Source organism: Pinus tabuliformis, chromosome 1_1, assembly GCF_031772625.1.
Source record: "Pinus tabuliformis cultivar Carrire ecotype Pingquan chromosome 1_1, CPIR1, whole genome shotgun sequence".
Lineage (NCBI taxonomy): Eukaryota > Viridiplantae > Streptophyta > Pinopsida > Pinales > Pinaceae > Pinus > Pinus tabuliformis.
The window spans coordinates 563,537,171-563,561,474 of NC_142297.1; the positions used below are offsets into that span (position 1 = coordinate 563,537,171).

General features: G+C 37.7%; 1 protein-coding gene across 9 annotated transcripts in view; it reads left to right on the forward strand.

Annotated features, from left to right (window-relative positions):
• LOC149214389 (uncharacterized) overlaps positions 1-24,304 on the forward strand; it is a 229,267-nt gene that overhangs the window by 122,268 nt on the left and 82,695 nt on the right. The window lies entirely within an intron of this gene.

Consider the following 24,304-nt stretch of genomic DNA (forward strand, 5'->3'; position numbering starts at 1 on the left):
TAATTTAGGCAACATCTTTTACTGTTATGATACATTAGTTTTCTTATGGTTGTGTGTTAAGAATCATTGATTAATGAAGAATATTCTGCTGTATTGCTTTCTACTGATTGCCATACACCGATGCATGTAGTTGCATTCTAGTTGTCAAACATACCCATCCTTTACAATTGCCAATGGTTATGTGGAATTTAGTTCTAGTTAAGCTGCCGAGTTTTCCAGGAGTCATGCAATAATATGATTAATATGCCACTTCTCCACCCTTCATATAATCAATAAATCCCTCCACCTTTTTGTTCCTCAATGAATTTCCCCAAGGCATTGCATGCTTGTTTTGAAATTGCCATGATGTAGAATGTAAATCCATTTTTTCCTCAATTTTGTTTCCATGGTAAAAAAAATCGGTGCCCAACTGAAAGTAGAGTACTTGGATGGAGGAGTTCTATTCTTTTGTAGCTATTGTTGCTCATCATTAACAAAGTTTTGTGAACGAATTTGGTTAGGAAACCCTAATAGTTCCTCTTTTCTGCTGCTCACAAGTGGTAAGTGCACAATGAACAGAAATACGGGTTTTGGATAGAAATAACAGGATCAACAGTGATGCCCTAGCCTTTCCTGATGTGCCCCACATGAGTTTTGAGAAAGGGTCTGTTTTTTAAATCCGTTTTTCTAATTCTTAAAGTTTTGGGAGAACATCTTGAGTCCCCACTTGATTTTGGGCATCCCGGGTAGCTGGGGATGTTTCTGTCTCTCTGGTTGACACATCTCAAAGAGCAGGGGATGTGACCCCCTGCAACACAGGTTTCTAGACAGGATCCATTTTCAAAGCATGAAAACATGCTCTTAGCATTGGTTTTCTATTTTGTATTTCAGGAAGTGGCTATTTTCCCCATGCATTGTTTAGCTGATGTGACAATCTTGCAAATATAGGATACAGATGATGTCACAGAGTTGTTGAAAATGAATCAGAATGCTGATCAGTAAAATTATTTTTGCATTCAAAGTTTTGGAGGGGTATGTTTAGAAGATATTACGTACTGACACTTCATTTCGTATTGGGTATGAGATATTGTGGGATACACGTATTCTCAGCTCTATATAATAGGAAGTTCAGTCTCTTGTCAAGGGAGGACTTTGCTTCTATAAGTGTCTACTAGGAAGGTCCTTGAGTGGCCCAAGGAGATATTTAACAATTCATTGTCTAACGTTTAGGAGTCTTCCAAAAGACACTGGTCATGATATCCATGATTTTCTAACATCATCGCTTGCAGACCTTCCTTGATCATTTTTTCATTGGCCACTTTCAGACTTTGATAGTAGCAGTGATCTAAAAGCTTATGCTATTGTAGATGCAAAGTTTAAGCCTTAACTGGAAACCATATAACTAGTATCATGCAGAGTAATGTCTAGCAAAAAAAGTTGCTAGAACTATTTTAGTGAGTTTCCTGTTGGAAATACTAAGGAAGTTAACCTCAGAGAAGGAAGGTCGAAAGTGCTCTAATAATTAACATTAGATCAAAACATAAATCAGCAACAACATTCAACAATTCACAACATCAAAGATACTAAACAAGAGATTTTTAGGTGCAAATTCTTCTGGGAGAAAAGCCACCGAATGCTTTTAATATAGGTCTTTAATGATTACATCAACATGAAGCTCCAACTTCCAAGGTTCTCCAACAACAAATGGAATAATCAACGAATGAATTGAATGGATTTACATGAGCAAATGAAGCTCAATAAGTAATACAGAGATATTTACAGAAATAGAAACATCAAGTTTCTATTAGGAAATAGAAACAACTAGTTTCTTCTAAGAAACTGCTAAAAAGATAAAAATAGAAACAACTAATAAGAATGAGCATTAATCACTAAATAGCATTATTCTAATACCCTCCCTTAATGCTCAATCTATAGACGCTCTGAATTTTACAAACTTATCAGGACCAAGAGACTTAGTGAAGACGTTGGCGGGCTGCTCCGTTGTGGGAACATATCGCAACTGAACGGATCCGTCTTCAACAAGCTGGCAAATGGTAGTGACAATGGGTTTCTACATGCTTTGTTCGTTCATTAAAGACTAGATTCTTGGCAAGTTTGAGCACTCCCTGATTATCACAGAACAAGGGAGTAGGACCTGTCTGGAAAACATGCATATCCGCAAGCATACGTCGAAGCCAAATTGCCTCACAAGATGCCTTAATTGCTCTCCGATACTCTGCTTCTGTTGAGGAAAGAGCCACTGCCTGTTGCTTCTTACTAGTCCAGGTGACAACATCGGATCCTAGACTAAACACATATCAGCTGTAGATTTACGGTCATCAACCGAACCGACCCAGTCAGAATTTGTGTAACCATTAAGTATAGGATCGGAACTTCGAGTGTACATAAGTCATAATTAGGAGTGCCACACACATAACGCAGCACACGCTTCGTTGCTATCCAATGATTAGCCTTAGTAGCTAACATGAAGCGGGAAATGTAGCTCACTGCAAAACTGATGTTAGGTCTAGTGGCAGTAAGGTAGATGAGGCTGCCCACTAATTCCCTGAATAAAGTTTCATCCACAAGGGGTGAGGATGACTGAGTTGAAAGTTTGAGCCTTGGTTCCATAGGAGTCGTGGCAGGTTTGCAATCCTGCATTCGAAATCTGTCCACAAGATTTTTGGCATGCTTGCACTGAGAGAGAAAGATGTTGTTCTCAGTCTGCTAGACTTCAATCCCCAAACAATAATGAAGAAGTACTAAATCTGTCATATTAAAAGTGTTGCACAAATCCTGTTTGATCCCATGGATCAAATGTGTTGAGCTGCCAGTAATGATAAGGTCATCCACATAGACAACCACAAACAGAATATCATCACCAGTGCTTTTATATACAGGTTTGCATCAGATGGACTCCGCCGAAAACCATGATCTATGAGGTACTGATCAATTTTCATGTACCAAGCCCGAGGAGCTTGTTTTAGACCATAGAGTGCTTTGACTCATCTACGGACTTTCTGTTCTTGACCGACAACCTTGAATCTTGGAGGTTGCGTCATGTAGACTTCTTCCTGTAAGTCACCATTCAGAAAAGCACTCTTTACATCCATTTGATGGACTTTACAATTGAACTGAGCTGCTAATGCAAGGACAAGCCATATGGCACTCATCTTGGCTGTAGGAGCAAAGGTCTCCTCGTAGTCAATGCCTTCCTTTTGTGAGAACCCTCAAGCAACAAGGCGAGCTTTATACTTGTCTAGGGTTCCGTCTGCTTTGTATTTCACTTTATACACCCATTTGCAGCTAATGGGCTTTTTCCCTGGAGGAATATCAGAAAGGGTCCAAGTGTGATTCTTTTGAAGACTCTGGAATTCAGCTTCCATAGCTCGTTCCCATTCAGGTGTACCCTTAGCCTCTGAATAGGTTTGAGGCTCAAAAATACTGTGCAGGTTAGCCATAAGAGCAAAATTTATTGTAGACTGTTGTTTGCTCTTATGTCTAGACGTTATACCTTCAAGGAGCTCATTATCCCGAAGATCACTAATGGTTTTAGCCCACCATTTAGGCCGGAGAGTAGAGGAACCAATATCAGGAGGAGATGGAGAAGGCTCAGGAACAATAGGAGCAGCAAGAGGAGGGTTATTTTCCAGAGGAAGCTCAGGTAGTGCATCATCAAATACTGATGCTGCATCATCCCTCCCATCAGGTGGACCTACTGGAAGAAGAACACTGTGAGGCTGATCCTCAGAACACTACTCAGAAGGAGGAGACTGAAAGAATCCTCTGTCTTCATCAAATACTACATCATGACTGAAGCTAAGACGACCAGTGGCTATATCTATCAACCTATAGGCCTTGTGATGATCACTGTACCCTGTCATCATGAGTTTCTGGCTTTTGGAATCCAACTTAGAGCACTTAGCAACTGGAATCCAAACATATGCAACTGAGCCAAATACTTTGAGGTGACTGATCTTAGGCTTACGATCAAACCAAACCTCTTCGAAAGTCTTCCCCTTAACAACCTGAGTAGGTGATCGGTTAAGAAGATAGACAATAGTAAATACTGCTTCAGCCAAGCATTTGTTCGGAACATTCCTGTGTTGTAACATGGAACGAGCCATTTCAACAGCCGTACAGTTGCGGCGTTCGACAACACTGTTCTATTGAGGAGTGTAGGGTGTAGTTAACTGACGTTTGATGCCATGAGTATCACAGAAGTTGGAAAAGCAGAAGAACAAAATTCCCCCCCGTTATTTGTCCTAAGAGTTATAATATCACAGCCAGACTCTTTTTCAACTAAGGATTTAAACTTTTGAAAGATACTAAATACATCAGATTTATATTTTAGAAAATACACCCACATCTTTCTACTGAAATCATCTACAATAAGCAAAAAATATTTGCAACTAGTAATAGAAGATCTATGCATAGGACCACAAATATCAGCATGAATTAACTGGAGTACCTTAGATGTGCGCCAAGATTCTCCATCCTTGAATGAAGACCGATGTTGCTTGCCAGCTTGAGAGGCACCGCATACTCCCAACTGCTGAGTCTGAATTTCAGGTAACCCTGACACAAGTCCCTCCCGAGAGAGCTAAGAGAGATACTACATGTTTAGATGCCCATATCGCTGATGCCATAGAGTGCTGATGGGAGAAACACAATCTACTAGAGCTACTTTTGGAGAATCTCCAGTGTCAAGAAGCCTGTATAGACCATGATCTTCTAGGCCAACAACAACTGTAAGACTAGTGTCCCTGTCAATAATGGAGCACTTGTGCGCATTGAACATTACATCAAGCTGAGGAGAGTTCCTCATAATCTCGCTGACAGACAGCAGATTAATTTACATACCAGGAACATAGTACACATTCAGGAAGATGAGTGTGCGCCCACCAGATTGGATCTGAACTGTACCTTTGCCAACCACTGTGTACTCTTCACCTCCGCCGAATACTACTGAATCATTGAAAGGTGAGAAGTCAATAAACCAGTCATGCCTATGAGAGAAATGGCATGATGCACTAGAGTCAATGTACCAGGCCGAAGACGGGACATGATCTGAAGACCTTGTAGCCATAAAATCGTAAAAGGCAGATTCTGTCTGCTCGGAATGTTCTGCAACATTCGCTGTCTGATGGGGCCCTCCCTGTTTCTTCTGTTCAGAAGCAATCCTCTGTCGGCAATCTTTCTTCATGTGGCCGAATTTGTGACAGTAATTACACTGCACATTTTTCTTCCTAGTAGGATCAAAAAACTGAGAAGAACCTTTATGCTGAAAGGACTGAGAGGACTGATATTTGGCAGCAAAAGCATTTTTTGAGGACGCTGATGAAGCACCACTACCAAACTGTTGTTTCCAACGATCCTGCTGCATGAGTTTGGTGCATAACTCCGGAAACTTCAGATCAACATTAGTGGAGGTAATGTTGAGTGTTTCTATGAAGTGCTCATAAGATTTTGGTAGACTTTTCAGAGTGACTACCATATCTTCTTCCTCCATGGTCTGACCAATGGCTTCGAGCTGATCTCGAATGTCTTTAATCCTGTTAAGATGTCCCTGTAAAGACATATGTTCATCCATCATGATGGAGAACAACTGATTCTTGAGAAAGAAATCTCTGCTCTTGTCATATGTCTCGTGCAATTCCTTCAAATGTTGCCAGATTTCGACAACTGTCTTGCCGGAAGGAATCTGTGGTAACTGATCATCAGTCACAGAGAGTTTGAGAAGCATAACAACCTCTCGATTTCGATCATCAAACTTATCTTGATCAGTAACAGCTGTACGAGGTCAGAGCTCTTTGCCCAGAATAAGCTGGTCAAGACGCCTATATTAAAAAATGGTCAACATTCTCTGTTTCCAGATGTTATAATTGGTGCCATTAAAGTGTTGACTGCCTTCCAACATCAAATTTGTTAGTGAGGTCATCTGCACGTTTCTCAAGACACAAAAAAACAACAAAGAAGGCCTACCCGGATTTTAATGCAGATGCCGAAAGAAAAATTATGCAGTCAATAATTAATTTAAGAAATGACGTTCAACAGAGAAGACACGCTCAGCCAACAATAAAAGATACACTGAATACACTGTATAAGAGTGCTGATAAATACATCAAATAATAGGTCTTGGAAGCTGAGTGTATATATGTCCAGTACCCTACGCTGAGAGCACCTGTAGATGAGAACGCTCTTGCCATATTTCTTCACGGCAATCTCTTTATGGCAGTAACGTCTTTCTTTGCGGCTCAATATGTTTGCATGTGCTGGCAGCTGATTAAAACAAAAAAAAAACGACTGCATTTGATTGGATTCCTCCAATGGCAGCGGCATCATAGACAACGACAGTGACAACAACGGCGGGAATGAACAAGGTGGGAACGTTGATTTCAGAAATTTTGCAGATTCGAGCGCACACCTGACCACCACGTTGTGCCTTGTTAGAGAATTCGAAAATGACAAATTGGTTGGCATACTTATTGAAAAACATTGTTTATATAATAGTCTTTATGTTGGATAACATAGCGGATGATGACGATGAGGGCAAAAGCGGTCCTCTCGCACACAAAAAAAACTTTCACTTAGAGAGCCAAGCGGGAGTCGACCTGACAGGATCACGCGAGATATGTTCAACTTGATGCCAAGCACGGTGCCGCCGAGACGTTTAACTGCTGCTTGTCTGATCTTTGTATTTCTCACCACCTTTCAATCCGGGCTGTATTCCCCTTATATCGTAGAGGTTTTGCAGGGTTCAGTGATATTTGCGAAGACTATTATAGGAAAGACCGATCACTTTCGATGTAACGATACGATGATAATGTGAAGAGTAAAACCAACAACTATCTCGTAAGCTATCCCTCCAGATCAACAACGATTAATATTTGCGAGGAAACAACTAGAAGATGGGCACACTCTTGCGGAAAAAAAAATCGAGATTTGATATGGAACCCAATCATACAATTGAGCGAATTAAGCAGCGAGTTGAGGGAAAAAGAAGGAATACCGCCTATGCAGCAATCAATGAAGCTCCCAAGTTCGATCCCCACGACTTATCCTTCAGGCACTGGAGATAGGAGTGCAAAAATCCTTCGATTACTGCGCTAATTAGAATGAAACCTCTTGCAACGTAGAAATTATGAATCCCAGAAAAAAATTCCAGATTCCTAGAGAGCTATTTCGAAATGAAGCAAAATTTTTCAGAAAATGAAAAATTATTTTGAAAAATACCCAAGCTCTGATACCATAACCAATGAATGAATTGAATTGATTTACATGAGCAAATGAAGCTCAATAAGTAATACAAAGATATTTACAGAAATAGAAACATCAAGTTTCTATTAGGAAATAGAAACAACCAGTTTCTTCTAAGAAACTGATAAAAAGATAAAAATAGAAACAGCTAATAAGAATGAGCATTAATCACTAAATAGCATTATTCTAATACGGAAGGAAGCTCAAACCCCCCGATTTATCAGCTCCGATTGAAATATCAGCTCCGATTGAAAGGACACTCCACGCCTTGATTTACCAGCTACAACTGGAAGGACGTTCCAATGCCTTGGTTTTATCAGCTCCGACTGAAAGGATGCTCCAACACCCTGCATAGGCTCCAACTTGCCTTAGCACCAACCTGCCACCCTGAAGTGTTCTCAGGCTCCAACTTGAAGCAGACTAAAATCTCTGCCTCGCTCCACCCTGCCACCCTACTCAATAAGCCACCACTTGCTCTGATGGATCCAACCTTCAATTCACCACTGTGGACCATGTTTCATATATTTTCAGACTGGATCCACCTGTGCTCAATATCAACATAAAAATATTAACCAGCTCTCTCTGCTTACCAGAAAAATAAAATCCTAGCAGCAAATCCCACTTTGACCAGCAGCAACAAGATTAACCCTGCTCAATAGCTTTCTCTATTCAACATACACATTCAACAGCAATTCTGCTAAACACCAGTATCGAACCCTGGGCAACAACCTTGTTCAACAATATTCTCATTAGCAATGGTCAACAACATATGAATGAAACCCTAGCAGCTTCTTGACAACAGTGTGACCAACAATGACACAAAAATACTCCAACTGCTCAATACTTCATCAATTCCTGAACGTTGGCGTTAGAAGAATTACACTGTATAGCCAAACAATCTCTGATCAGTGGGATGTCAATAAGATAACTTCACTACACATATGTTCAATCAATCATCATGCAAATACAAGACAATTTTACAAGGTAAGCCCTCTGGAATGCTTCAGCAACAAGTGGTCATTATTTCGGCTATAGAATTATCAAAAACACTTTGGTTCTCTCCCTGCTCATACTGTTTGTTCCTTGTATACTTCTTCTAAAAAATTCTTGCCTCAACTACTTGAAAATAACGTGTGTCATACCTCAAGATGCTTGACATGAAGAGTGACACTAACTGCCAAGTGTTGTGCCCTTGAAGATGATCTCTATTTCACTGACTTAGAGATGTCTCATTTTTTCCTTTTCTTTCTGTCACTGATGTCTCTCTGATTTGCAACCTCTGAAATGTCACAGATGCGTTCAACCAAACTACACCCCTACTTCAATAAGTTCAATAAATTGTTCCGTAATTATGACCTTGAGATATATTTGCAATCACCCCAAATCTGTCTTGAAGAAATACAATTATGTCTCTAGGCAGCACTTTTGACCTTCCTTCAGACTCTGGATAATGCTTCAACACTGTCTTCAATTAGATTAAATAAACTTCATAGAGTTGGTCTCAGATTGACCTTCAAATATGATCTAACAATTAGCTATCTCATCAGGAGTCTTAGGTCTAGCATAGTACAGAAAATGGTCTGTCAATGAATTCTTCAGAATTGTCCTGAATCCACCTCTACAAGCTTCAGATCAAACCACAGAATTAATGATTCGAGCCTCAGAAAGATTATGGCAGTGTAATCAAACCGAGAAAATCCCCCTTAGAAGGGCTGAGAGCTGGCCTTAGAATAACCTTGTAAATAATGTAAAAAGGCTTGTCACAGAAAGCCCTCAAACCACACTTTGGGTCAGCCATTGTATTAATTTACTCAGCCATCAAGGATAGCTCTAGACGAGTTTTGAACTTTTAACAAAAACTAATCTCTAGATCCGCTTCTGAATAATATAGGGTCTTAAGGTTATATGCCTTGTGGAAACTTTAAACTTTGCTATAGACAATCCTGATTTTAAGCCTTCGGAAACCAAAATTACTTCAGAAAATTTCAAATTAGGCTCAGATTCACGAACAAATGTTGTCTCAGAACTCGAATTAGGACTTGGGATCAACACAAATGTTGCTTTAGAAATGCAATATCAAACCCTAAGCAGAGATGAATTATCCAACACAATCTGCCTTCAGAAAATTTCAAAATAGTGAAAGACACTAACAAATGAAAAACAATGATGCCCTAATTGATGACAGATGATCCGTAAGCTGCTGTGGATATTCCACTAGACAGTTTGTCACAACAGATCTGATAATAATATATTAAAATACTGAAATTTTACATTATTACAGTTTATTAAACTTTAAGATCTATGGATTTAATTGTAATTAGTGCATGAATGCAAATATAAATTATGCAGAAAAATAGAGAACGACAAAATAAGCTCACACACACATAAGACACAAGATATGCTCTCTGGGAAACATTTTCAGGGGAAAACCAAGCTGGAAGGTGAGGCCGCTTCGCTCTCTTTCTCTGTTTGGAAATATGGCTGCAGGTACAAAGAACTAATGCCTGTGGCTTGTGAGTTGCTACAGTGCACAAATCCTCTCCGTGTGCTCTACCTCTTATCTCTCCTGGCTATCTTTGCCTAGCTATGGAACAAAATGCTCTCGAAAGAGTGGAATGCCTCTTCCTTCTAGTGGCCTGGTTATAACACAACTCGATAGCCTACTAGTGGTTAAGTTTGACTACATCAACTCTTAACTAGAGTTACAAAATAAACTCTTTTAAAGTTTTTTACGTCACAAACACGTGGCTAGCCCCTTTTCCATGAATGATGAGGCTGATGCGGCATCCTCCCGAACTATAGGTGTGAAAATAGGAAGGTCAACTTCTGAGTGGCATAAATTTTGCATATAGACTCCGATTAATGCACTTCTTGCGCCGTTGGAAAGGTCTTTATGTGTAGAATAGCATAAAAAGGTGCAACTCTAAAGCGACAAAGTTTCACCCACAAAAAAATTCGTTTGATCCTCAAAACGTTTGTGCAAGGTTGCAGAACCCGTTTTGCCAAACTGGGTCCCACTGGTAAAAATGGCCCCATGAGCTGATTCCTCCACTTTTTCCACTCCAAATGCATTGAGATGGATGACAAACAATATAATGATCCAATTCGGATCAATTGATGTGCCAACGAGTTTAGCCACAAAAGAAACTCAGAATAGTGTGAAAAAGCCACTGAAGGATAACCTATAGTCTGTGTTCATAAGCTCCTAATCAAGGCTGAAAATACCAGAGATAAGCTTCTGAATAGGCCTCAGGAGGGCAAATCTGGGATAGAGATAGGTCAGTGAATAGGCCTCATGATAGTGCTAGTCCGAGCCTCAGGTAGGTCGAGAATGGCCTCAGGAATGCCACCAAGATCTTGTCATAAATTTAGTCATAAACCGTTAAGACAAGCCTCAATAATCGCTGAAGTTTCCTCAGAGAGGCCAATGAAAGTACTCCCAGAACTACCTCAGAAAGGCCACATGGCCTTCATAAGGTGCTCAATTGCCCAACGAAGAACCCAACAAGGATTTTTTTTTTTTTTTAATGCCCAAAACTTTCTGAACTGCGGCCCCTTGCTTCAGATTGATGTGTAAGCCCTTGGCCTTAGAATGAAGGATAATATTAAGAATATTTTTCGATGTGCTTTAGGAGGAAACCAAGCTTATATCAATCTGAAGTTGGGGGGGGGTTCAAATGGAGTCAACCTGGCCTTATTGCAAGGGGGACCAAATTTACGAAATTAAGATTTGAATTTGCAAAATTTAGAAATTTGGAGCCAGTACTTGAATATCTTTCAAGGCCGTCTTGAACTTTAATTTTCATAATTAAGAATACCCTTGACACAACTTCCTTTTCAAGTTGAAATGGGCTAGGATAGCCTGATTTGGAGGGATGATAAATTTAAGCAAATTTTCTTGAGAAAAAATGCCATCATTTAACCAATCAAGAAGCTGCCATTAACATCACAGTTTGGGGCCCCTTGACCAAATTTAGGGCTTCAACTTTGAATAACGATATCTCCTCAATTGTGAAGAGTTATGTGTCGTGGCGCCTGCCATTGGAATTGGCACAGTGAGGATGGTCTTGCCTGCAAATTTACTGATCCTCACATCCAAATTATTCATCAAATGCCATCGGGGGAGCTTGCTTCTTTCCAGATATTGGAGTTTCCAATCAATGCAATCCATAGGTGAATATTAAGAGCATTCAAAGACCGGTGTTGGCATCAATGACAACACCATTCAACATTTCCAAATTGATAGTTAGAATGATGATCCAAATTAAAGTTATTAATGTCATAAATTTTTTGTTTCCAAGGAAAACCTTGTGGGGAAACCCAATGGATGCTTCTTGACATTTGCATCCCTGGTAAACTTGTTGGTGTAGGCTACTACATTAATCAAAGAGGATTTGAATCGGGCACCAAATTGAGGTTGCAATACCTACAATAACAATATTTATTATTTTTACTTGCTTTTGTATTTTCTATTGCGAGTGATTTACATTATTGAATTTGTAATTTCAGAGTGCACCCACATATATTTATCAACACAAGATTAGTGGCCCTTCCATTCTTGTTTTTTGTTTTGTTTTTGTTTGAAAATAGTTTTCATTAAATAAGTAGTAATTATGACACTTTTGAATCAAAAGAGAGACGCTTAAAAGCAAGCCAACAATTGTACCAAATAGTCATATTTTTTGAATTTAATGTTGAAATCTGCTACCAATCAATTCAAGCTTGATGCTATTAATGACACATAAACATATCAATAATTATAATTATGAAAAGAAAAGGTCACATGACCACCATAACATGTAATCCAAGAGCACAAGCATGTGCCACAAATACGTAGGGTACACAACTTGTCAACTTTCTTTTAGACCCTACTTAGTTAGTGGTTCTTGGTCTTTTTTGTTGGAACCACAACCATATTTATTATAAATTTTGGGGACATTGGCTTATCTCTCCTTTTTCTGTTCTAGCCTACCATAAGATGACCATTTTAATAGTAGGGACTTATTCTATCAAGGTGTTTATGTTGGCCAAGTCTCAATGGTCCTATCATTTCCTTCTAGGTTGCCAAAGTTATTGAATGCACCTCATCACATGGTTTTCCACATGAGGTGTTGCATGATTAGTCGTAATACTCATCATGCTTGTTTTTAACCCCAATTTAGGGTTAAATTGGCTCAATGTGCAAAGTTTATTGCCCTAATGACATAATGTTATATAAGCATTTGAGTTTCATTGGACTTTTTGAGCTTGAAATTAAATTTACATGGTACAACTTAGAACAATGGTGAAACAATTAGTAAATGAAAAATACTTTTGACTTGAGGAGTGTATATAGCTTGTTTGCATTCTCTCATTACAAAATCTAATGTGTCAACAAGCTTCAACAAAACAAGTTAGAAAATCATATTCTTAATAGGAGGGCCTGATCATCCATTTGGATGTTACTATTGGAAATAAATGCATAGAAGTTGTGGAGCAATTCCAAGACTAGTACCCCGCTACCATTTGCTTGTGTATGCTATTTTGAGCTTGAAATTAAGAGTTTCAATGTCCAAAACAACCTTTTCTAAGTTTTCTTAAGACAAGTTTGTTTCTTAACTCGGGTCATCAATTCTAAAATCTCATAGGGAGATTATTTAAATCATTAATGCTCCTAATCCCCATTGGAAAATGTCTTATGTATTATACCAGTGATTATACTTATTAAAAGAAAAGGTCATGTGACCACCATAACATGTAATCCAAGAGCACAAGCACGTGCCATTAATACCTAGGGTACACAACTTGTCAACTTTCTTTTAGACCCAAATTAGTTGATGGTTCTTGGTCATTATTGTTGGAACCAAAACCATATTTATTTTAAATTTTGGGGACATTGGCTTATCTCTCCATTTACTGTTCTAGCCTACCATGTATTAAGATGACCATTTAATAGTAGGGACTTATTCTATCAAGGTGTTTATGTTGGCCAAGTGCCAATGGTCTTGTCATTGAATGATTAGTTGCAATACTTATGCTTGTTTTTCAAGCCCACTTTAGGGATAAATTGGCTCAGTGGGCAAAGTTTGCTGCCCTAATGACATAATGTTGTATAAGCATTTGAATTTCATTGGATTTTTGAGCTTGAAATTAAATTTATGTGGTAAAGCTGGGAACAATGGTGAAACAATCAAGAAATGCAAAATACTTTTGACTAGAGGAGTGTATATAGCTTGTTTACATTCTCTCACATGTAATCCAAGAGCACAAGCACGTGCCATTAATACCTAGGGTACACAACTTGTCAACTTTCTTTTAAACCCAAATTAGTTGATGGTTCTTGGTCATTATTGTTGGAACCGAAACCATATTTATTATAAATTTTGGGAACATTGGCTTATCTCTCCATTTACTGTTCTAGCCTACCATGTATTAAGATGACCATTTAATATTAGGGACTTATTCTATCAAGGTGTTTATGTTGGCTCAGTGTGCAAAGTTTGCTGCCCTAATGACATAATGTTGTATAAGCATTTGAATTTAATTGGATTTTTTGAGCTTGAAATTAAATTTATGTGGTAAAGCTGGGAACAATGGTGAAACAATCAGGAAATGCAAAATACTTTTGACTAGAGGAGTGTATATAGCTTGTGTACATTCTCCCATTACAAAATCTAATGTGTCAACAAACTGTTGAAATATGTAAGTAGGTTCAGTCTTCATAATGACATATGTAATCATGATTTTATGTATTTGATGTAATGAGAAAATTAAATCTGTTATTCTTTTCTTGAGGCATGGGTTTCATGCTGAAGAGGAATTTATTTTATAGGTGAAGCTCCCATTGAGGGCTTCTAGGGATTTTGTCATTTTCATGTATGAAAGACCCATTTGGGGCATGTTACATGTTGTAAAGAAAATTATTTGAGTCTATGTTAAAGTCAAAAGACCCTCCAGGGCCTTGTCCAAGTGCTACAAACAAGTCGACCTTAAAAAGTAGCAATCAACTTACATAAGATGACATGTTGGCCTAGGATGATGTCAAGTTGACCTATTTGCATGGGCAAGGAGCTTATATATATGAGAGAACTCAACCTCATTCAAGGAGCAAGCAAGCAAGCATTCAAGTCAAGAAAAGAAGTGTGAATAAGCAAGTAAGAAAGCCTCTTGAGCAACGAAGGGAAGAAGGAGAAGATCAAAGTTTTTAATAGACAGTTTTTGGGCCATTTCTCTCACACATGTGATTGCAGCTAGGGTTTTTAGCAGATTTTGAAAAAGTCGAGATAATGTTCAAGAAATAAGGATTCTTGCTAGCGAATTCACAAGAAGTGTCTAGGTCAAGCGAAGGAGAGAAGCCTCACCAATCTGCCACAAACTACTCACACATACGAGATTTCTAAGATTGCAGGCAGGCTGAAATCAATAGTAGAGCAGTGAGTTTGACCAACATTGACTTAGAAGGAAGAAGCGCTATTCAAGGAAGAATTGTGACGTGGTCTTGGAGAGGTTCTTGGTCAAGGGTCTAGGTCTTGGAATTCGTTAATTGAAGATTCTATAAGAAGAAGAATTCTGTAGGTTTTCCTCTCAAGATTGGAGAGGTTTTAGCGCTCGCTGATCGCCTATATCTTGTGTCCTTTGTTTCCTTGTTCTTTATGTTGTTATGGTTGTTTGATGAAAAGAACACAACATTAATTAAGCTAAAGAAGAACCTTATTAAGATAGTAACAAATTTTCAAAAGCAATTATCATTGAAAGAGAAATCACCTACACTTGCTGCCCCTAGATTTCTCAACATGATATCAAAACTAAGGTAACTAGACAAGGAAAGGAAAGGAAAGGAAGCTTAGTAAAGGACACTCAAGGATTGAAGCACTGAAAGAAGAATCAAAGAGAAGGACAAGACATCAAGGAGAACATTGAATCCTCAAGAAGGGCTACTCAAGGGTTGAGTTCAAAAACATCTCCAAGCAGACTTGATCAAATTCTAGGCTCTATTCCTTTATTAGATCCATTATAAAGGCAATGAGGAAGTCTAACCTTCAAAAGACCTTTTAAAGGATGAATTAACTACAAGATGGAACAAAAGACTGGGCTATATTCCATAAAGACGTGCATACATATAGGGCATCATTTCACCTACAATAAGACCGAGTAACAATCAGATCAAGGAGCTACAAAAGGGATAAGAGAAGCACTGAAAATCAAGCCAATATCTTGAAGGGAGATTTGTTGTCCAAGCAAAGAAAATTAGAATCATTCCTTACCATATACCTATCACTCGTGCAATAACAGAAAGGATTGAAAATGTGAGTTAAATTGCTCGACGGAAGGTCGAAGTTGCAGGCAAAAATCTTGAAGTCTACCATCAAGATCCTTTGAGAACATAATTCATTAGGAAAGCAAAAGTTTAGATTATTTCCACGACTCCATGAAGTCAAACCTACAATAACAACTGCAGATCCAAGACTCTGAGATGTCTCTATCTTTGTGATAACATAGATCTCATCTTCAAGATGTGCCCTTGTGACATCATTACTCTACTTATAAGTTCAAATCCTGTGGTGACCGAGTTCATGTGGCACAAAAGATGCAGTCACCAACCTCATATATATTCTCTGAAATTGGAAAGATCTAAGGAAGCAAACCTGAAGTAGTCCAAGTCATCAAGCAAATGTTGGAACTGTACCATCACTAGAGACATTGTTACACTTGTAGCTATCAGTTTTGTGTGAAGACCTGTGAAGCTGTAAAAACATTGATCCAAGGTCAGTAAACAAGGGCTTTGTGGCAATCATATACTTGAATGAAGGAACATATGAGTACAATGAAGAATATCTCACATCAATGAAGATGGTATCCAAAATTGCAAGTCATCTCAACAAAGGTAAGTAACCATAAGGTATGTATGGTATATTTTATGTTTTAGGGTTGAAAATATGATTCTAGGGTTTGTTAAAAATCCAGGGAAGGGATAAACCCTAGCATGACATAAAGAGGGAATAAAATCTGATCTAGGGTTTGAACTTTAGAAGCCCTAGGATGACCTCTTGATTGCATGAAAACCCTAAAAATCTTGGCATCATGTTTTGGTATCTTATACTTTGGGTGCTTGTCAATAAATATTGCAGGTACAAGAAGTAAAGATGGATGGGCTAAAACTTTGAAAACATGATGGAAAAAGGAACTTGTATAGCTATGGATGTCTCGATCCCAACAAGATGGAGAGAAGGATGAAAAAGGGCTTCACCTTGGCAGTGAAAAAGGAAAAGCATTATGACGTGATGCATCATATACTTGAATGAAGGAACTTATGAGTACAATGAAGAGTATCTCACATCAATGAAGATGGTATCCAAAATTGCAAGTCATCTCAACAAAGGTAAGTAACCATAAGGTATGTGTTGTATATTTTATGTTTTAGGGTTGAAAATATGATTCTAGGGTTTGTAAAAAATCTAGGGAAGGGATAAACCCTAACATGACATAAAGAGGGAATAAAATCTGATCTAGGGTTTGAACTTTAGAAGCCCTAGGATGGCCTCTTGATTGCATGAAAACCCTAAAAGTCTTGGCATCATGTTTTGGTATCTTATACTTTGGGTGCTTGTCAATAACTATTGCAGGTACAAGAAGTAAAGATGGATCAGCTAAAACTTTGAAAACATGATGGAAAAAGGAACTTGTATAGCTATGGATGTCTCGATCCCAACAAGATGGAGAGAAGGATGAAAAAGGGCTTCACCTTGGCAGTGAAAAAGGAAAAGCATTATGACGTGATGCATCGTTTAGGAGATGGCATCATTATTACATACCATTGAAGCAAGAGCTCATGACATCAACATAAGAAGCTTGAAAGATAGCTGAAGTAGAAGTCTATGACAATCACAATTAGAAGGAAGTAGCTCTTGCAAACCTCATAGGAAACATAAGTAGTACTTATGGGTAAAAGAAAGTCATCTAGTGTAGAGCTCATCATACATCATTAAAAATGGAGCATTTGCAGGATGAGGATGAACAAGATCCTTTGTTGAAATCTTTATTGGAAGATTCACCTATTGGAAGATCAAGTGTCTCGCCGAGAATTCCTTGTATGAGATTCATGGGATGATGGTATGATGATAAAGAAATGAAGCAAGTCAAGATGATTGAAGAAATTCAATCAAGGAAGCTACCAAAGGAAGTCTAGATGACCAAAAGGATGAAATGAGGCATGTATGCATGTATTTGATAAAAATTGAGTCATGTCATATAGTTGCAGATAATAGGGATATATACTCTACCTCATGAAATGGACCTCTTTCATTGAAAGAATGCATGAAGGCATGGGTCACATGCTGTTTGTATGAAACTATGTTGCAGGAAACGTGGTACAGAGGTCCGTTTCCGTACGGAAATTGGTATGAAACGCGGAAACGCGTTTCACGGCCGTACGACCCACGTTTCCTCATTAACTTGTGTTTTTTTTTAATTTGTTTTTAAATTTATTTTTAGGGTATGTTAGTGACTTCTAGTTGCTTCTAGATGCGTGTCTAAAGTTATAAAAGTGAATTTTTTCCCTAGTGTTGATATGCAGTTCATCAGGAAGTTTGAGGCATATGCAGTTCATGGTAATGTTAAATTTTTAAAGTAAAAGTGATATTCTCCTTTATTTTTAATTTTCATCCTTTTACTTAAATTTTTAACATTACCATGAAATGACTCAGGATGTTTGAGAGTGGTTTCGCCCTCATTGGATTTCATATGGAGAAAGTAGAATTTTAGATCTCACTCAAAATCCAACAGACTTATCTGTTTTTCAGGATTTCAGGATTGGGGGGATTGCAATGTTTCCATTGGATTTTATCATGTACTAGGGTATGGAACTTGTATTTAATCAAGAGAACCAAGCCCTCTATGCAGGGGAACTCCCAATAATCAAGATCATGTAGGGTACTAGGGTATGAAACTTGTATTTAATCAAGAGCACTAAGGTCGTTCGACTATGTAGGAAGAGACTCCCAATACAACAGTGGTCTTTCCAAAGAATGGGATGTGGATGCAGAAAATCCTGATTTAGATCTCTCTCTTGCAACCTTATAGTCTTTATTGTACTTGCAGCCTCATATATTAATATAAATAAAGGCTGATTTTGAGATTTGGATATATAATAAAGGTTGCTTTTGGATATTTCGATATTTTTATTTTCATTATGTGATCATTCATGAGTAAATGTGATGTAAATTAAATCTTAATGTTTAAGTGTAATAAATTATAATCTATCATTTATGCTTGATGATTGCACATATATATATATATATATACATATATTTAAATATTTTCAATATATATATCTATATATATATATATATATATATATATATATTCGCGTTTCCTCGTTTCCAAAATTTGGGGAGGTTGCGTTTCGTATCGCTTCCTGTTTCGGAAACTCGTACCCGTTTCCCCGTTTCGTGCAACTTAGATATGAAATCAACATAATGTGTCCTCATATGGAATATGAGGTGGTTGACAAAGACGAAGGAATTGTGATTGGAAGTTCTTGGGAAGCAATATGTGAATAAAGAAAACAAGAGATCATTGCAGCTATGGTCACATGGAAAAGGAAATCAAGATCTGATGACTAATAGAATCGACTATGGTATCTCCATGGAAAAGATATAATGACTTTGATGCAGTTTGGAAAAGGAGACCCTTGACATTGTATATATTGGAGTCAATATGTATTTTTAGGATGTTGATGTGGCAACAAGCAGATGTCATGATGTAAGGCCATCACAAAGGTAATGTTAATTTGATGTTCATTTTTGATTTTTGAACAATATCTGGATGGGTTAATACAGGGCTCTACCAAAGGACGAGTTGTGAATGTCACCCACAACTGGTACTAATGTGTTAGAATAAAAGAGCACTAGGGTATGAAACTTGTATTTAATCAAGAACACTAAGGTCGTTCGCCTATGTAGGAAGAGACTCCCAATACAATAGTGGTCTTTCTAAAGAATGGGATGTGGATGCAGAAAATCCTGATTTAGATCTCTCTCTTGCAGCCTTATGGTCTTTATTGTACTTGCAGCCTCATATATTAATATAAATAAAGGCCGATTTTGAGATTTGGATATATAATAAAGGTTGCTTTTGGATATTTGGATATTTTTATTTTCATTATGTGATCATTCATGAGTAAATGTGACGTAAATTAAATCTTAATGTTTAAGTGTAATAAATTTTAATGTATCATTTATGCTTTATGATTGCACATATATATATTTAAATATTTTCAATATATATATATATATATATATATATATATATATATTCGTGTTTCCCCGTTTCCAAAATTTGGGGAGGTCGCGTTTCGTATCACTTCCCGTTTCGGAAACTCGTACCTGTTTCCCCGTTTCGTGCAACTTAGATATGAAATCAACGTAATGTGTCCTCATATGGAATATGAGGTGGTCGACAAAGACAAAGGAATTGTGATTGGAAGTTCCTGGGAAGCAATATGTGAATAAAGAAAACAAGAGATCATTGCAGCTATGGTCACATGGAAAAGGAAATCAACATCTGATGACTAATAGAATTGACTATGGTATCTCCATGGAAAAGATATAATGAATTTGATGCAGTCTGGAAAAGGAAACCCTTGACATTGTATATCTTGGAGTCAATATGTATTTGAAGGATGTTGATGTGGCAACAAGCAGATGTCATGATGTAAGGCCATCACAAAGGTAATGTTAATTTGATGTTCATTTTTGATTTTTGAACAATATGCAACAAGCAGATGTCATGATGTAAGGCCATCACAAAGGTAATGTTAATTTGATGTTCATTTTTGATTTTTGAACAATATCTGGATGGGCTAATACAGGGCTACCAAAGGAAGAGTTGTGAATGTCACCCACAACTGGTACTAATGTGTTAGGATAAAAGATCTCGGAGGAAACGTGATGGGGAGAAGGTAATTGTATGAAGGAAAGCTAGATATGGACTAGTGGATCACTTTCCGATGAAAAGGATGACATGACTGACATGATTCCTAAATGAAAGTGATGGATGGTCGATGCCCTATGAAGAAGTCCCAAAGATGAAGGTTCCATAATGTTATAGATGAAATTCATGACTTTGAATGAAGGAGCGCTACAAGCAACTGGAAGTCCCATGATCTCCACCATTGAAGCGCTGCTGTTGGAAACAGGTCCCTAGTTAAGAGGGAGCCTGGAAGCAAGTTTCTAATTAAGAAGAAACTTGGAAGCAAGTCCCTAAGCTAAGAGGGAGCTTGGACAAGTCCCTAGTTAAGAGAGAACTTGGGTACATTCCTTTTATAGGAATGAGTACATTCCTTCATAGGAATGGATATATCCTCCCTAGTTGAGAGGGAGAGATAGACACATCATTCTTGTCTTCACTTGGGAAGAAAGAATGGAGGATTGGGTAAGCATCTGGCATCCGATACTCTTTGAGGATGTGGTAGGGCATCCAAGATAAGAGTAGTCATAGAGGACTGATATATTTTGAGGGCTGGGAATCCAAGATAAGAATAGTTCTGGAAGAACATACCCTGAGAGAACCCGGGTGGGGTATGCTCTTTGAGAGACAATGATGAAGGTGTTTATAAATCATTGTTCTTGCCCGCATTGTGCTTTGAACTTGTGGAGAGATAGAGCTATTAGTCAAGGCCTTTCTATGTGACAATGCTGGATGATATGACGCTATACAAATGGGTTACTAATCCGACTCTTCTTATGAGAATTCTTCAGATTGAGAATGTCCAAGTACCTTGTATGGATTATGAATACCTCCCTAGTTAAGAGGGAGTGTTGAAATATGTAACTAGGTTCGGTCTTCATAATGACATATGTAATCATGATTTTATGTATTTGATGTAATGAGAAAAATAAATTTGTTATTGTTTTCTTGAGGCATGGGTTTCATGCTCAAGAGGAATTTATTTTATAGGTCAAGCTCCCATTGAGAGCTTCTAGGGCTTATGTGTCATTGTCATGTATGAAAGACCCATTTGGGGCATGTTACATATTGTAAAGAAATTTATTTGAGTCTATGTTAGAGTCAAAAGACCCTCCAAGACCTTGTCCAAGTGCTACAAACAAGTCGACCTTAAAAAGGAGCAATTAGCCTACACAAGATGACATGTCAGCCTAGGATGATGTCAAGTCGAGCTATTTGCATGGGTGAGGAGCCTATAGATATGAGAGAACTCAACCTCATTCAAGGAGCAAGCAAGCGAACATCCAAATCACGAAGAGAAGTGCAAATAATCAAGTAAGAAATCCTACTGAGAAACGAAGGGAAGAAGGAGAAGAACGAAGTTTTAAAAGACAATTCCTGGGCCATTTCTCTCACACCCGTGACTGCAACTAGGGTTTTTAGCAGACCTTGAAAAAGCTGAGATGAAGTTCAGGAAATAAGTATTCATGCTAGCTGAATTCACAAGAAGTTTCTAGGTCAAGCGAAGGAGAGAAGCCTCACCAATCAGCCCCAGTCAGCTCACACGTGCGGGATTTCTGTGATTGTAGGCAGGCTGAAATTGCAGGCCTACAATAAGAGGCCGAAAATTAAAGGAAAGCAGAAATCAATAGTGTAACAGTCAGTTTGACTAACGTTGACTTAGAAAGTTGTTTAAGGAAGAATTAGACTTGGCCTTGGAGAGGTTCTTGGTCAAGGGTCTAGGTCTTGGAATTTGTCAATTGAAGATTCTATAAGAAGGGAAATTTTGTGGGTTTTCCTCTCATGATTGGAGAGGTTTTAGCCCTGGCTGATCGCCTATATTTTGTGTCCTTTGTCTCATTGTTCATTATGTTTTGATGGCTGTTTGATGAAGAGAACACAACATTAATTAAGCTAAAGAAGAAGCTAATTAAGAAAAGTAAAAAGTCTTCACAAGTAGTTATCATTGAAAGAGAAATCACCTACACTTGCTGCCCCTAGATTTCTCAACGAAACAACAAGTTAGAGAATCATATTCTTAATAAGAGGGCTTGATCATCCATTTGGATGTTATTATCGGAAACAAATGCATAGAAGTTGTGGATCAATTCCAAGACTAGTCACCCTCTACCATTTGCTTGTGTATGATATTTTGAGATTGAAATTAAGAGTTTCAATGTCCAAAACCACCTGTACAAGTTTTGTAAAGACCAATTTGTTTCTTAACTTGGGTTATCAATTCTAACATCTCATAGGGCGATTATTTAAATCTTTAATGATCTTAATCCCCATCTAAAAAAGTCTTATATATTATACCATTGAGCATATCCCAAGGGTATTTCATCTTGGCAAATACCTATGTCCACCATGTTAAGAAGTCACTAAAATTGAAGATGGTTTTAAAGGTATCTCCATCGTACTTTAAATTATATTTGCATATTTCCTAGTGTTTCCTATTAATTTGGAATAAAAAAAGGATTTAACCTTCATAGGGGCTAATCTTGCTAAAAAATTAAGCAAATGGACATCCTTCAAGCCTAGTTTCGCCATGTAATGATGCCTTTAAGACTCGTCTCTAATGAAGATCTTCTAGCTCTTGAATTCTTTGTTGGCTCTAATAATGCACCTTACAAAGGATTTCTCCTGATATTTTAATATCTATGATACTTAATGCCACGATACCTTTATAATTGTAGTAGGTGTTCCAATTTATGGAGGGAAGCCTTTTGCTAGACTCTCTGTTGGTCCACGATTCTTTTCGGGGAGTCGTTGGTTTTCCAATTTACAAATAGAAGCCTTTTGCTAGACTTTGTGTTTGGCCCATGAGATAAGTGTTGAGAAATCGGGAGGCTTATAGTTTTCATTAGATTTCTCCTTTTCTTTAGTAATTGCTTGTGAATTTTGTTAGCTTTATATTTATTTATTCTGTGTTATTTCATCAAACAATTACCAAAATATAATCATGAAGATCACAAAAACAAGAAGAACACAAGATATAGGCTCTTAGCCAAGTCAAAACCCCTCTCTTAGGGGAAAACCCAAAAAATTCTCTTCTTATAGAATCGGATCAAAGTGAGATATCCAAGACCCATGACCACAAATCCAACCTCTAGATGCCAAGTCAAATCTTCCATTCCACTCAACAAAATCATCTTCAAGAGACCAACAACCAGAGATGTACCAAGGCAGAAATCCCACATATTTAGCTCAAGAGAAAAATTCTTCTTTCATTGTCATACCTCAACCCTTCATCTTGTGTGAATTTTCAAAGCTAAATCACTCATCACTCAAGAATTATTGTTCAAATGATCTCCACCTATATTTTAATTATACTGTCTAGAGGGGGGCGAACAAACATGTCCATTGGGGCAGGCCGACTTGTCATGCAGGCTGACTTGTTATTTAGAGGGGTTTTTGACCCAAAATTACATTTCCAAAAATTCTTTTTACTTTTTCTTTTCAAGAGGTCCAAATAGGACTTTGACTCAACAGAATCCTAGAAGCATGAAGAACATGCTTATCTAATAAAATAATAATAATAAAATTCTTTTAAGCGTGAAACCCATGCTTGAAAAATAATTTTTCTTTTTCTTTTTCTTTATACATGAAATATACAAAATTAAGAGTACACGAGTCATTATGAAGACCGAAACTAGTTACATCTTTCAAGAATAAGTTTATTAATTTTCAAAGAATGACCATAAATAGTTCAAAGAGAATGTTAGGTACATAATCAATACGAGTGGCTAGATGAGCTACTTGTTTTGCTTAAGGGAAACCAACAAGGCAAATAAAACTAATTCAAGGTGGATCTATATGTAAATTTTCATTTGTTCTTGTACTTTCTAGAGTGAAAAACTAGAGCCATGGTTTAGCTGTGTCCATCTTAGGGAGATAATCTTGATTTGTGATTTGAGGTCTAGTTTTTGTACCTTGTTTAAGGGGGTAAACAAATATTTTTGGGATCAACCTTTCGAGAGATTTGCTTGTTTGTTGAAGAGGTTGTTAAGGGCTTTCCATTGAGTTGACCTATGAGGTGACAACTATAGTACCAAGTGTATTCTAGGTCAACTGTCATTACTCATGTGTGGAATTTTAAGAAGATTCTAGAGGGTCCAAATCCTAACCCTAATCGAGAGAT